The sequence below is a fragment of the Pan paniscus genome, chromosome 4, assembly GCF_029289425.2.
Source record: "Pan paniscus chromosome 4, NHGRI_mPanPan1-v2.0_pri, whole genome shotgun sequence".
NCBI lineage: Eukaryota > Metazoa > Chordata > Mammalia > Primates > Hominidae > Pan > Pan paniscus.
Genome location: NC_073253.2, coordinates 128267903 through 128281318, shown reverse-complemented (window position 1 = coordinate 128281318; position 13416 = coordinate 128267903). Strand labels below are relative to the sequence as shown.

The 13416-nt window shown below is 45.5% G+C and overlaps 1 protein-coding gene across 5 annotated transcripts in view; it reads left to right on the top strand.

Moving 5' to 3' along the window:
• The first annotated feature begins 10968 nt into the window (after nt 1–10968).
• Nucleotides 10969–13416, top strand: part of AFF4 (ALF transcription elongation factor 4) — an 82386-nt gene continuing 79938 nt past the window's right edge. The window contains exon 1 of one of the 5 annotated variants that reach the window (XM_003829291.7): nt 10969–11953. The gene's annotated coding sequence lies outside the window, so the exon portion shown is untranslated. Of the gene's footprint in view, nt 11954–11997; nt 12730–13416 lie in introns of those variants that run through there. The other 4 variants (XM_008954658.6, XM_063604619.1, XM_063604620.1 and 1 more) reach the window with 4 other exon arrangements.

Below are 13416 nucleotides of genomic sequence, written 5' to 3'. Positions count from 1 at the left end.
TTTTTTTTTTTTTTTTTTTGAGACAGAGTCTCACTGTTGCCCAGGCTGGATTGCAGTGGCATGATCTCAGCTCACTGAACCCTCCACCTTCCAAGTTCAAGCGATTCTCCTACCTGAGCCTCCAGAGTAGCTGAGACTACAGGTGAGCGCTACCACACCTGGCTAATTTTTGTATTTTTAAAAGAGACAGGGTTTCACCATGTTGGCCAGGCTGGTCTGGAACTCCTGACCTCAGGTGATTTGCCCGCATTGGCCTACCAAAGTACTGGCATTACAGGTGTGAGCCACTGTGCCTGGCCTGGTGTCAAAGTTAAAAGAAGACCTGAGATGTCCATTATCGCACAAGTTTGCAGCATACATCTTTTCTGTGATTTGAACTACAGTGCCTACAGCATGTTTTGGCTCTCACATATAAAGTAAATTTCTGTATTTCTTATTCTTTTTTTTTTTTTTGAGACGGAGTCTCACTCTGTCACCAGGCTGGAGTGCAGTGGCATGATCTCGGCTCACTGCAACCTCCACCTCCCTGGTTCAAGCGATTCTCCTGCCTCAGCCTCCTGAGCAGCTGGGACTACAGGTGCATGCCACCACACCCAGCTAATTTTTGTATTCTTAGTAGAGATGAGGTTTCACCATGTTGGCCAGACTGGTCTCGATCTCTTGGCCTCATGATCTGCCTGCCTCAGCCTCCCAAAGTGCTGGGATTACAGGTGTGAGCCACCATTCCCGGCTGGAAATTTCCATATTTCAAAATCAGTTTAAATGTACAATTGAGGATCTCCCATCTAATCTTCAATTGGAGGTGATTACTTTTCAATGTAATGATATGCTCAAAGGCATATATTAAGAGAACAGTCTAATACAGTGTACTTATTTATTTTTTTTGAGACAGTTTCACTCTGTCACCCAGGCTGGAGTGCAGTGGCAAGATCTCAGCTTACTGCAACCTCCACTTCCTTGGTTCAAACGATTCTCCTGCCTCAGCCTCCTGAGTAGCTGGGATTACAGGTAAGCACTACCACGCCTGGCTAATTTTTGTATTTTTAATAGAGACGGGGTTTCACCATGTTGGCCAGGCTGGTGTCGAACCCCTGACCTCAAGTGATCTCCCCGCCTTGGCCTCCCAAAGTCCTGGGATTTAGGCATGAGGCACTGGGCCCAACCTCTAATAAAATTTTATAAATTTCTCTCCAGCAATGATTATTCTAAAATAATATCATATGACAGTGGATTGATAACATATTTAAGAGTACCTATCTGTGTGAAAAGATATTTTCTTTTTCTTCTCTTTCTTTTTTTGAGACAGAGACTCATTCTGTAGCCCAGGATGGAGTGCAATGGTGTGATCGATCTCTGCTCACCGCAACCTCCGACTCCCAGGCTCAAGCTATTCTCCTACCTCAGCCTCCCAAGTAGCTGGGATCACAGGCACGCACAACCATGCCCAGCTAATTTTTGTATTTTCAGTAGAGATGGGGTTTCACCATGTTGGCCAGGCTGCTCTCAAACTTCTGACCTCAAGTGATCCTCCTGCCTTGGCCTCCAGCAGTGCTGAGTTTACAGGCGTGAGTCACTGCATCTAGCCAAAATTGCTTTATTCTTATTAACAGGCCTGAAAACTTAACTACTATATTTTAAATTTTATCAATAAGCTAGGCGTGGTGGCTCAACCCTGTAATCCCAGCTCTTAAGGAGGCAGAGGTAGGAGGACAGCTTGAGCCCAGGAGTTCGAAACCTGCCAGGGCAATAGAGTGAGACTGTGTTTTCCACACACACACACATAAAAAGTGTAAATGTTACCAATAAAATATTTATGGAAACTTTTATATTATTATATAAGTACCTCGATGAAATCATTGATTTAGCCGGGTATGGTGGCTCACACCTGGAATCCCAGCACTTTGAGAGGCCAAGGTGGGTAGGTCTCTTGAGGTCGGGAGTTCAAGACCAGCCTGGCCAATTTGGTTAAACCAAATTGTATACTAAAAATACAAAAATTAGCAGGGTGTGGTGGCGGGTGCCTGTAATCTCAGCTACTTGGGTGGCTGAGGCAGGAAAATCACTTGAACCTGAGAGATGGAGGCTGCAGTGACCTGAGATTGCACCACTGCACTCCAGCCTGGGTGATAGAGTGAGATCTTATCTCAAAAAAAAAAAAAAATCTTTGATTTTGCCACTTGACCTGTAAAGCCTAAAATATTTTACTATCTGTTTCTTACATAGAAAGTTTGCTAGGCCGGGCATGGTGGCTCACGCCTGTAATCCCAGCACTTTGGGAGGCCAAGGCGGGTGGATCACTTGAGGTCAGGAGTTGGAGACCATCCTGGCCAACATGGTGAAACCCCGTGTCTACTAAAAATACAAAAAACATTAGCTGGGCGTGGTGGCATGTGCCTGCAATCCCACCTACTTGGGAGGCCAAGGCAGGAGAATAGCTTGAACCCGGGATGCAGAGGTTGCAGCAAGCTGAGATCGCACCACTGAACTCCAGCCTGGGCCACAGAGCAAGACTCCCTCTCAAAAAAAAAAAAAAAAAAACGAAAAAGAAAAAGAATTCAGGGGAGTCCATCAATAGGGTAGAGTAAAAGCACGTTTATTACAGAAGAAACAAAAGAATGATACTCCATAGACAGAACAGTGACATGGGCCGCTTGACTAAGTATACTTATAGTTATTTCTTGATCATATGCTAAATAAGGAGTGGATTATTCATGAGTTTTCCAGGAAAGGGGCAGGGATTTCCCAGAACTAAGCATTCCTCCCCCCTTTAGACCATATAGGGTAACTTCAGGACATTGCTATGGCATTTGTACACTATCATTGTGCTGGTGGGAGTGTCTTTAGCATGCTAATGATTTATGATTAAGGAATAATGAGCAATGAGGACGATCAGAGGTCACTTTCATCACCATCTTGGTTTTGGTGGGTTTTAGCCAGCTTCGTTACTACAATCTGTTTTATCAGCAAGGTCTTTGTGACCTGTATCTTGTGCCGACCTCCTATCCCATCCTGTGACTAAGAATGCCTAACCTCCTGGGAATGCAGCCCAGTAGGTCTCAGCCTTGTTTCACCTAGCCCGTAGTCAAGATGGAGTCTCTCTGTTGGAACACCTCTAACAATTTCAGCAACTTTTCAAAATCGTGTTTGTATTAGTCTGTTTGTTTGTTTTTTCAGACAGAGTCTCACTCTATTGCACAGGCTGGAGTGCAATGGCGGGGTCTTGGCTGACTGCAACCTCTGCTTCCCAGGTTCAAGTGATTCTCCTGCCTCAGCCTCCCGAGTAGCTGGAATGACAGGCATTAGTCCGTTCTTGCATTGCCATAAAGAAATACCTGAGGCTGCGTAATTTATAAAGATAAGAGGTTTAATTGGCTCACAGTTATGCAGGTTGTACAAGAAGCATGATACTAGCATCTTCTCGGCTAATGGGGAGGCCTCAGGAAACTTACAATCATCGCGGAATGTGAAGAGGGACCACACACATCACGAGGCCAGAGTAGCAACAAGAGAGCATAATGGGGGAGGTGCCACAAACTTTTTTTTTTTTTCTGAGACAGAGTCTCATTCTGTTGCCCAGGCTGGAATGCAGTGGCGTGAGCTTGGCTCACTGCAACCTCCGCCTCTTCAGTTGAAGCAAGTCTCCTGCCTTAGCCTCCCAAGTAGCTGAGACTACACGTGCACACCACTGCACCTGGCTAATTTTTGTATTTTTGTAGAGATGGGGTTTTGCCATGTTGGCCAGGCTGGTCTCAAATTCCTGACCTCAATTGATCTGCCCACCTTGGCCTCCCAAAGTGCTAGGGTTACAGGCATGAGCCACCATGCCCAGCTGTGCCACACACTTTTAGTCAACCAGATCTTATGAGAACTCACTATCATGAGACCAGAACTAAGAGGATGGTGCTAAATTATTCATGAGAAACACCTCCATGATCCAATCACCTCACATCAGGCCCCACCTCCAACATTGGGAATTACAATTTTACTTGAGATTTTGGCGGGAACACAGATCCAAACCATATAAATGTTTAAAAGAACATCTAACTGCTCAGCTTTTCAATAGATGACTTCAAGTGACTTTATGCTCTGTGGTAGGCAGAATAATTCTTCCCCAAAGATGTTCATGTACTAATCCTTAGAACTTGTGAACCTGTGAATATACTAATATGCTTTTTTTTTTTGAGACAGGATCTCTCCCTGTCACCCAGCGGCAGGATCATGGATCATTGTAGCCTCCACCTCCCAGGCTCAATTTATCCTTCTACCTCAGCCTCCCAAGTACCTGGGATTGCAGGCGTGCACCACCACATCTGGCTAATTTTTCAATTTTTTAAGAGATGGGGTCTCACTGTGTTGCTCAGGCTGGTCTTGAACTCCTGGGCTCAAGTGATCCTTTTGCCTAAGCCTCCCAATGTGCTGGGATTACATGCATGAGCCAACCCACCCAACCTAATATGCTATTTTATTATTTATTTTATTTTATTTTATTTTGAGATGAAGTTTCACTCTTATCACCCAGGCTGGAGTGCAATGGTGCAATCTCAGCTCACTGCAACCCTCTGCCTCCCAAGTTCAAGTGATTCTCCTGCCTCAGCCTCCTGAGTAGTTGGGATTACAGGCACCCAACACCATGCCACCATGCCCTGCTAATTTTTGTATTTTTAGTAGAGATGGAGTCTCGCCACATTGGCCAGCCTGGTCTCGAATTCCTGACCTTGTGATCCACCTGCCTTGGCCTCCCAAAGTGCTGGGATTACAGGCATGAGCCACCGCGCCCGGCCCTAATATGCTATTTTATATGGCATAGGGGAATTGAGGTGGCAGATGAAATTAAGGTTGTTTATTTAGTTGACCTTAAAACAAGTAGATGAGATTCTGAATGATCTGAGTTGGCCCAAAATAATAAGAAGTGTCCTTTACTTTTATATAATACATATATATGTGTGTGTGTGTATGTGTGTGTGTGTATATACATATATATATATATATATATGTTTTTGTTTTTGTTATTGTTTTTGAGATGGAGTCTCACTCTGTCGCCCAGGCTGGAATGCAGTGATGTGATCTTGGCTCACTGCAAGCTCCGCCTCCCAGGTTGACGCCATTCTCCTGCCTCACCCTCCCGAGTAGCTGGGACTACAGGCACCTGCCACCACGCCTGGCTAATTTTTTTTTTTTTTTTTTGAGACAGAGTCTCGCTCAGTCACCCAGGCTGGAGTGCAGTGGCTCCATCTCCGCTCACTGCAAGCTCCGCTTCCTGGGTTCACGCCATTCTCCTGCCTAAGCCTCCCGAGTAGCTGGGACTATAGGCATGTGCTACCACGCCCGGCTAATTTTTTGCATTTTTAGTAGAGACAGGGTTTCACTGTGTTCGCCAGGATGGTCTCGATCTCCTGACCTCGTGATCCACCCGCCTCGGCCTTCCAAAGTGCTGAGATTACAGGTGTGAGCCACTGCGCCCAGCCAAATATATATTTTTATATATATAAAATAAATAATGGAGATGGAATAGAAAGTCAAAGTGATGTGATTTTAAAAGAACACAACCAGCCACTGCTGGCTTTGAAGACAGAGGAAAGGGTCACAAGCCAATGAATGAGGGCAGTCTCTAGAAGCTGGAAAAGGGAAGGACTCTCCCTTAGAGCTTGTAGAAAGCAACAGTCTTGCCAATACATTGTCTTAATCAAGTGAGACTGGTGTCAGACTTCTATTGACACAATTGTAAGATAACACATTTGTGGTGTTTGAAGCCCCTAAATTTGTGGTAATTCATTACTGCAGCAGTAGAAAACTAATACACTATCCCAGACTCTTTAAAACCCTTTCCTGGCCGGGTGCGGTGGTTCACGCCTATAATCCCAGCACTTTGGGAGGCTGAGGTAGGTGGATTACCCGAGGTCAGGAGTTCGAGACCAGTCTGGCCAACATGGCGAAACCCCGTCTCTACTAAAAATACAAAAATTAGCTGGGCGTGGTGGTGGGCGCCTGTAATCCCAGCTACTCAGGATGCTGAGGCCAGAGAATCACTTGAACCTGGGAGGCGGAGGTTGCAGTGAGCCGAGAGATCTCGCCACTGCACTGCAGCCTGGGTGACAAGAGCAGAACTCTGTCTCAAAAAAAACCTTTCCTTACTATGTCCACAAATCCCAATGTATCATGATTCTTACCCAGTTGTAATCAAGCCCCTTGAATTGAAAAACTCTCTTAAATCAGATCCCCAAACCTTATAAATATTCCAACTTTGCTTTCCCCCTTAAAGATGTTACTGAGACTGTGTTAAGGTAGTGATCTTTTTTATTGAAGTGAACAATAACTCAGTTTTGCTTTCTTTTTGCTTGAGACAGAGTCTCATTCTGTCACCCAGGCTGGAGTGCAATGGTGCAGTCTCGGCTCACTGCAACTTCCACCTCCCGGGTTCAAGCAATTCTCCTGCCTCAGCCTCCCAAGTAGCTGGGATTACAGGCATCCGCCACCACGCCTGGCTAATTTTTTTGTATTTTTAGTAGAGACAGGGTTTCGCCAATGGGTTGTCTTGGTGGTATTTTGGGGGAGCTAGTATCTGACAATTGTCTTATCCATGTGCTTAGAACAATACCTGCTATATAGTAGATGTTTAATAAATATTTGATAAATAATGAATAAATTATCTGAGTTTCTAAAATAATATGGAATAATGTTTACGTAGCTGTAGTTGTGACTTGGTAGTTCCTATATCTAGATGTGATTTTCAGGAAATATTGGTGGAGATCATTTAAGGCCCAAATGAAACCTTGTACATGGATATTTATAGTAGCTTTATTCATAATTTTTATTTTATTTTATTTTATTTTATTTTATTTTTGGACTTCTACAATGACTTCTAATTGTTTTTTGTTAATGGAAACAACCCAAATGTTCTTCAACTGATTAATGGCTAAACAAGCTATGTTATAGCCACACAATGGAACACTATTCAGTGATTAAAAAAAAAGAAATAAAGTACTGATACATGAAAACAACAATGGATAAATTTCACAAGCATTATACCAAGTGAAAGAAGCCAGACTTGAAAGGCTATATACTGCATGATTCCATTTGTTTGATATTCTGGAAAAGGTAATGGTATAAGGACAAAAAGTAGATCTATGTTTTCCAGGAACTGGGGTTGAAATGAAGGGTTCATTACGAAGGGGCAAGAGGGAATATTTTGTGGTGATTGAAATGTTCTATATCTTGACTGTGGTGGTAGTTACACAACTGTATGCATTTGTCAGAACTCATAAAACTGTACATTATATACTTTTTTTTTTTTTTTTTTGCGACGGATTCTCACTCTGTTGCCCAGGCTGGAGTGCAGTGGGAAGATCTCGGCTCACCGCAACCTCCACTTGCCAGGTTCAAGTGATTCTCCTGCCTCAGCCTCCTGAGTAGCTGGGATCACAGGTGTGCGCCACCATGCCTGGCTAATTTTTGTATTTTTAGTAGAGAATGGGTTTCATCATGTTGTCCAGGCTGGTCTGAAACTCCTGACCTCAAGTGATCTGCCCACCTCTGCCTCCCAAAGTGCTGGGATTACAGGGATGAGCCACCACGCCCAGCCAAGGATGAATTTTATGATATGTAAATTTTACCTTCAAAAACCTAACTTAAAAACAGTACTCAGTTACTAAGTATTGCTACTCTAACAATATACATTAAATCTTTATTTTTTTTTTTTGAGACAGAGTCTTGCTCTGTTGCCCAGGCTGGACTGTAAATGGCACAATCTTGGCTCACTGCAACATCTGCCTCCCGGGTTCAAGCAGTTCTCCTGTCTCAGCCTCCCAAATAGCTGGGATTATAGGTGCACACCACTGTGCCCAGCTAATTTTTGTATTTTAGTAGACACAGAATTTTGCAATGTTGGCCAGGCTGGTCTCGAACTCCTGACCTCAGATGATTCACCTGCTGTGGCCTCCCAAAGTGCTGAGATTACAGGCATGAGCCACCGTGCCTGGCCTAAATCCTTCGTTAAAATCTTGCATGCTAGTAAAACAATCATATTTTGCTTTGAGATTTTTGTTTCTTTTTTTTTTTTTTTTTTTTCAGATGGAGTCTCACTCTGTCGCCCAGGCTGGAGTGCAGTGGCACGATCTTGGCTCGCTGCAACCTCTGAAGCCCAAATTCAAGCAATTCTCCTACCTCAGCCTCCTGAGTAGCTGGGATTACAGGCGCCTGCCACTGCCCCCAGCTAATTTTTGTATTTTTAGTAGAGACAGGGCTTCACCATCTTGGCCAGGCTGGTTTTGAACTCCTGACCTTGTGATCCACGTACCTCAGCCTCCCAAAGTGCTGGGATTACAGGCATGAACCACCGTGCCCGGCCTTTGTTTCTCTTTTAGTTTTATGGTACGTCATTTTCTGCAATTTCTCCATTCTGCATAGTAGTCTTACACTGTTCTAGAACATGAAGTTAGAGACAGAACATTCACTTTGTTAAAACAGATGTAACTTCTTAAACAAAATGATACAATATTAAAATATTAAAAACTTAGAAATAATTTTAGGAACTTTTTCTTTTATTTGCTGAAACAGAGGAAACTTTTTTTCTGAGATGGAGTTTTGCTCTTGCTGCCCACGGTGGAGTGCAACAGCAAGGTTTTGGCTCACCACAACCTCGGCCTCCTGGATTCAAGTGATTCTCCTGCCTCAGCCTCCTGAGTAGCTGGGATTATAGGCACTGGCCACCATGCCCAGCTAATTTTAGTATTTTTAGTAGAGACTGGGTTTCCCCATGTTGGTCAGGCTGGTCTGGAACTCCCGACCTCAGGTGATCTGCCTGCCTTGGCCTCCCAAAGTGCTGGGATTACAAGCATGAGCCACCACACCTGGCCGGAAACTTCTTATTTGCAGAATAATGCCAAATAAAAGGCTATACTGGCCATTCCTCCCCTTTTTGGTTTTTAAATAAGGTTTCATTTTGTATTGAAAAAGTATCACTATCCTTTACGGAACAAAAGCATATTATTATTTGCGTTAGCCAAATAACATTTACTTCAGAATAAGCAAGGAAACTTAAAGTTTGTTACATATTTTCAATTTGCACCTTAATACTCATCTTTAATCAAAATTATTATGGTGTGGCCGGGAGTGGTGGCTCACGCCTGTAATCCCAGCACTTTGGTAGCCCGAGGCGGGTGGATCATGAGGTCAGAAGATCGAGACCATCCTGGCTAACACGGTGAAACCCCATCTCTACTAAAAATACAAAAAAATTAGCCGGGCATAGTGGCGGGCACCTGTAGTCCCAGCTACTGGGGAGGCTGAGGCAGGAGAATGGCGTGAACCTGGGAGGCAGAGCTTGCAGTGAGCCGAGATGGTGCCACTGCACTCCAGCCTGGGCGACAGAGCGAGACTCTGTCTCAAAAAAAAAAAAAATTATTACGGTGTAAAGTGACAAATACTCTTTTCTTTTGCCACTCTCCATCCCCTCAACCCTCCAACCTATACAGCCTTGTAAATCTTCTTAAGCAGAATTTGAAAGCAAGTAAATGAAATAGGCACAATTTCTGTGTAGGATAATTTGGTAATATCTATCAAAATTAAAAATCCTTTTGATCTAAAGATTCCAGGCTAAGGATTTATCATACAGGTATAATTTGCTCATTATATGGAGTTGTTTTTTGTTTTTAATTATTTTAACTTTTTTGAGACAGGGTCTTGCTCTGTCACTGAGACTGGAGTGCAGTGGTGCGATTAGGGCTCATTGCAGCCTTCGCCTCCTGGGTACAAACGATTCTCCCACCTCAGCCTCTCTAGTAGTTAGGACCACAAGCCTGTGCCACCACAAATGGCTAATTTTTTATTTTTTGTAGAGATGGGGTCTCACTATGTTGCCCTGTCTTGTATGAGGTTATTCATTGCAGCTTAGCATGTAATAGTAATGGCTTGGCAACAAGCGGAATATCCACCTGTAGGGGATTGGTTAAATAAATTAGGATGTTTGCATAAGTGGAATATTATTCTGCCTCTAGGAAGAAAAAGGTAGTTCATTATATACTGATATGGCAGGATGTCCAAGACATTTTTTTCTTTTTTTCTTTTTTCTTTTTTTGAGACAGGGTCTCACTCTCATCCAGGCTGGATGGCAAGCTCCCGGCTCACTGCAGCACCGACCTCCTAGGCTCAAGTGATCCTCCCACCTTAGTCTCCAGAGTAGGTGGGACTATATGCATGCACCACCACGCCCGGCTAATTTTTGTATTTTTCATAGGGATGGGGTTTTGCCATGTTGCCGGGGTTGGTCTCAAACTCCTGGTCTCAAGCGATCAGCCCCCCTCGGCCTCCTAAAGTGTTGGGATCATAGGCCTGAGCCACTGTGCCCAGCCTATCCAAGATATTTGAAGTGAGAAAAAAAGGACTGAACAGCGTATACAGTGTGTTACCTTTTGTGTAAAAAGAAGTATCCCTATATTTTAATGTATTACTTACAAATATGTAGGGAAAGATACATTATTAAATGCTAAGTGATTGCCTTCCAGGACTGAAACAGCTAACAGACAGAGATGGGAGAATCAATTATTTTTTATTCTGTCATGTTTTGAGTTTTCTATTAAGACATTTCCTAATTTATATAGCTCTATAGAGAAAATGCATATAAAGAGTGAAGCTTAAAAGAAATAGTAGATGTTTAGAGGTGAAAGAAGTGTTCAGAATGATATGCTGAAGAAAAACATTAGTGGGCCGGGTGCGGTGGCTCACGCCTGTAATCCCAACACTTTGGGAAGCCGAGGCGGGTGGATTGGTTGAGGTCAGGAGTTCGAGACCAGCCTGGCCAACATGGTGAAACCGTGTCTATATTAAAAATACAAAAATTAGCCGTAGGTGGTGGCTCCCGCCTTTAATCCCAGCTACTCCGGAGGCTGAGGTACTAGAATCGCTTGAACTCGGGAGGCGGAGGTTGCAGTGAGCCGAGATCCCGCCATTGTACTCCAGCCTGGGCGACAACAGCGAGATCTATCTCAATAAATAAATGAAAAGGAAAACATTAGTGGCAGAAGATGTTTGAATGACGAAGAAAGAGGGGCGGTTTGGCTTCTTAGGGTAAGTTTACTGGAAATACCGAACAGCCTCCTGCGTCCTTTGCCTTTTTGCCGGACCTCTTGAGGGCTCGAGGCTTCGACACCTGGAAGCAAGTCTAGGAAGCTCCGGGTTGGGCCGGATCCCCACCAGGGGCGAGGGGCGGAAGGCCTGGGTTTGTCACCTGAGCCCCAGAACCGGCATATCCGGTTCGGCCCGGCCCCGCCCTTCGGAACCTCACTAGCGGGCTACGCGCAGGAGGGCGTGAGCTCCCGGATGTGCAGGCCCTGTCCTGCCCTGGCAGCCCTGCCCGACGCGGCCGCAGTGCCCAGAGGCTCAGGCCTATACCGCTCGGGCGGGTCCTTTGCCTGGCCCGGGTCATCGGACCCCACAGCCGGGCACGTCACCACCCCGGGCGTCGCCTCCCGGCCCAGCCGGCCCACAGACCCCCGCCCCCTACTCCCCCAGCGGGGAGGGGCGCAGAGGCATCACGTGACGCCCCGCACCCGCCCGGTCTTGGTCACATGGTGGCACGGCCGCTGCGTCAGTCACAGCCCTGGCTGCAGGAGTCCAGCTGCCGTCGCCGCCGCCAGCGGACGGGGCGGGGATCCTGGTGCCAGGTCTTCGTTAACCCGCCCCCGCCGCCTCAGTCAGCTGTCCCAGCCCGGGCCCGACCGTCATGGAGCGGTGCGGGGCCTACGCCTGTTCCGTGTGAGGCGCATAGCTGCCGCCGCCGCCGCCGCCTTCGTTTGTCGAGGCCTCCGGAACCCCCGCCGCCTCCCGGAGCCCCTCGCCCTTGGCAGCCTGTCACCGCCCCCTGGGCGGGCTCGAATGCGCGTCCGGTGAAGGTGCAGGCCCGGCGCCGCCACTGCCGCAGCCAGGAGATGGTTCGGGCCTAGCGGAGCCGGGACTGGAGGTAAGAAGGGCCGACAGACTGACCCAGGGCCGGGCCGGGCCGCGGGGGTTGTGGCCGGGGCCGGGTGGGGGTGGGGGCCCGCAAGTTCTGCGGGGAGCCTCGGGGAGACCCTCCGGGCTGGGGCTGCTCAATCAGGCGTCACCCCTCCTCTCATCTGCGCGTCCCACCCCACCACCTTCCCGCAATAATAAGAAAATAAAAAAGCTAACCCAATCCTAACAAAAATTCCCAGAAATCCATCCGTTTAGTGTTTCTCCTTTCCTCTTTCTTTCCTCAGACGTTCCATCGGCTGATTTGTTACTTTTTCATATCCTCCTCAATTTCAAATTATGTCTAATTAAAGAGAAAATAGGCCCAGATTCTGGCTAACATTACCCAGCTAGTTCTCGCTTTCCTTCTCGCGATCCTGCGCACCTCTCCCACACCCCCACCCCCGCAAAAAAAAAAAAAAAAGGAAAAATTTCCGCCTTCGACTTGCGAAGGGGATTGACTAAAAATGGGAACGTGGGGGTATAATACTCGAATACTCCCCCCTACAACTTCTGAATCGGTCTGTTACCTAGTTATCCCAGTAGCTTGTGCGTGGATATTGATGTTTAGGCCTTTCCTCCAGCTGCCTGTTTCTTGGGGTTAATCTCGTAATTGACGTCAGTGCTTTGTTCCTTCTACTTTGCTGTTCCTTCCACTCTTTGAGGATGGATCATGGAGTACAGGAGTTTTGGGAGTAACCTTATTGCCTTTTCGTTTACAAACAGTATTATTTTCAGGAAGTGGAAGTACGAATCTGAAATGTTTGTATATGGAGTTCAAGGCGAAGAGTTCGATTTAGGGTTCTCGTAGTTTTGTCAGTTGTAATTCAGAATTTTGCGGTTTCTTCCCTGCTGGCCACATGGAAATTTTATACTAAGGCCAGTCACTTTTCCATTGACCAGTGTTTTTCTTGATGGAATCTAAGCTATAGGTGTCTGTGAATAGACTGTAAATGTAACATAAAATGTGTGCTGTTTTTCGGGCTCAGATATGAAAAGCGCAAAGCTTCGTTTCTGTATTGATTCTGCACTTCATAAAGTGCTTTTTAAAACTTAACTGGCCTTTAACTTATCAAAATTGAAATATTTATGAGAACTTTCTTAATTTGGGATTTGATAAAGAGCCTTTGTGGTCTGTGAGTCTGCCTAGAATCATCTTTGGTCATACGTGCATAAAGAAGTGTTGGCAAGTGGCCACTTGGTTTTCAACAAAGCTGGCTTCTTTAAATTTCTCAGATTCGTTTTCCTTATTATCACTGCATCTTTCAGCTCCTAAACATAAGAAAAATTCCCAGTAAGTTTTAAGTTATCTTTCAGAGTTAACTTACTAAAAACCTGGAAGCAGTCAAATTTTTCTTTTTTTATTACCAGCAGTTTCATTCAATTTGCGGTGGTTTGCAGGCTGGTACTTTGATTTTTGTTAACTCTCTAGAA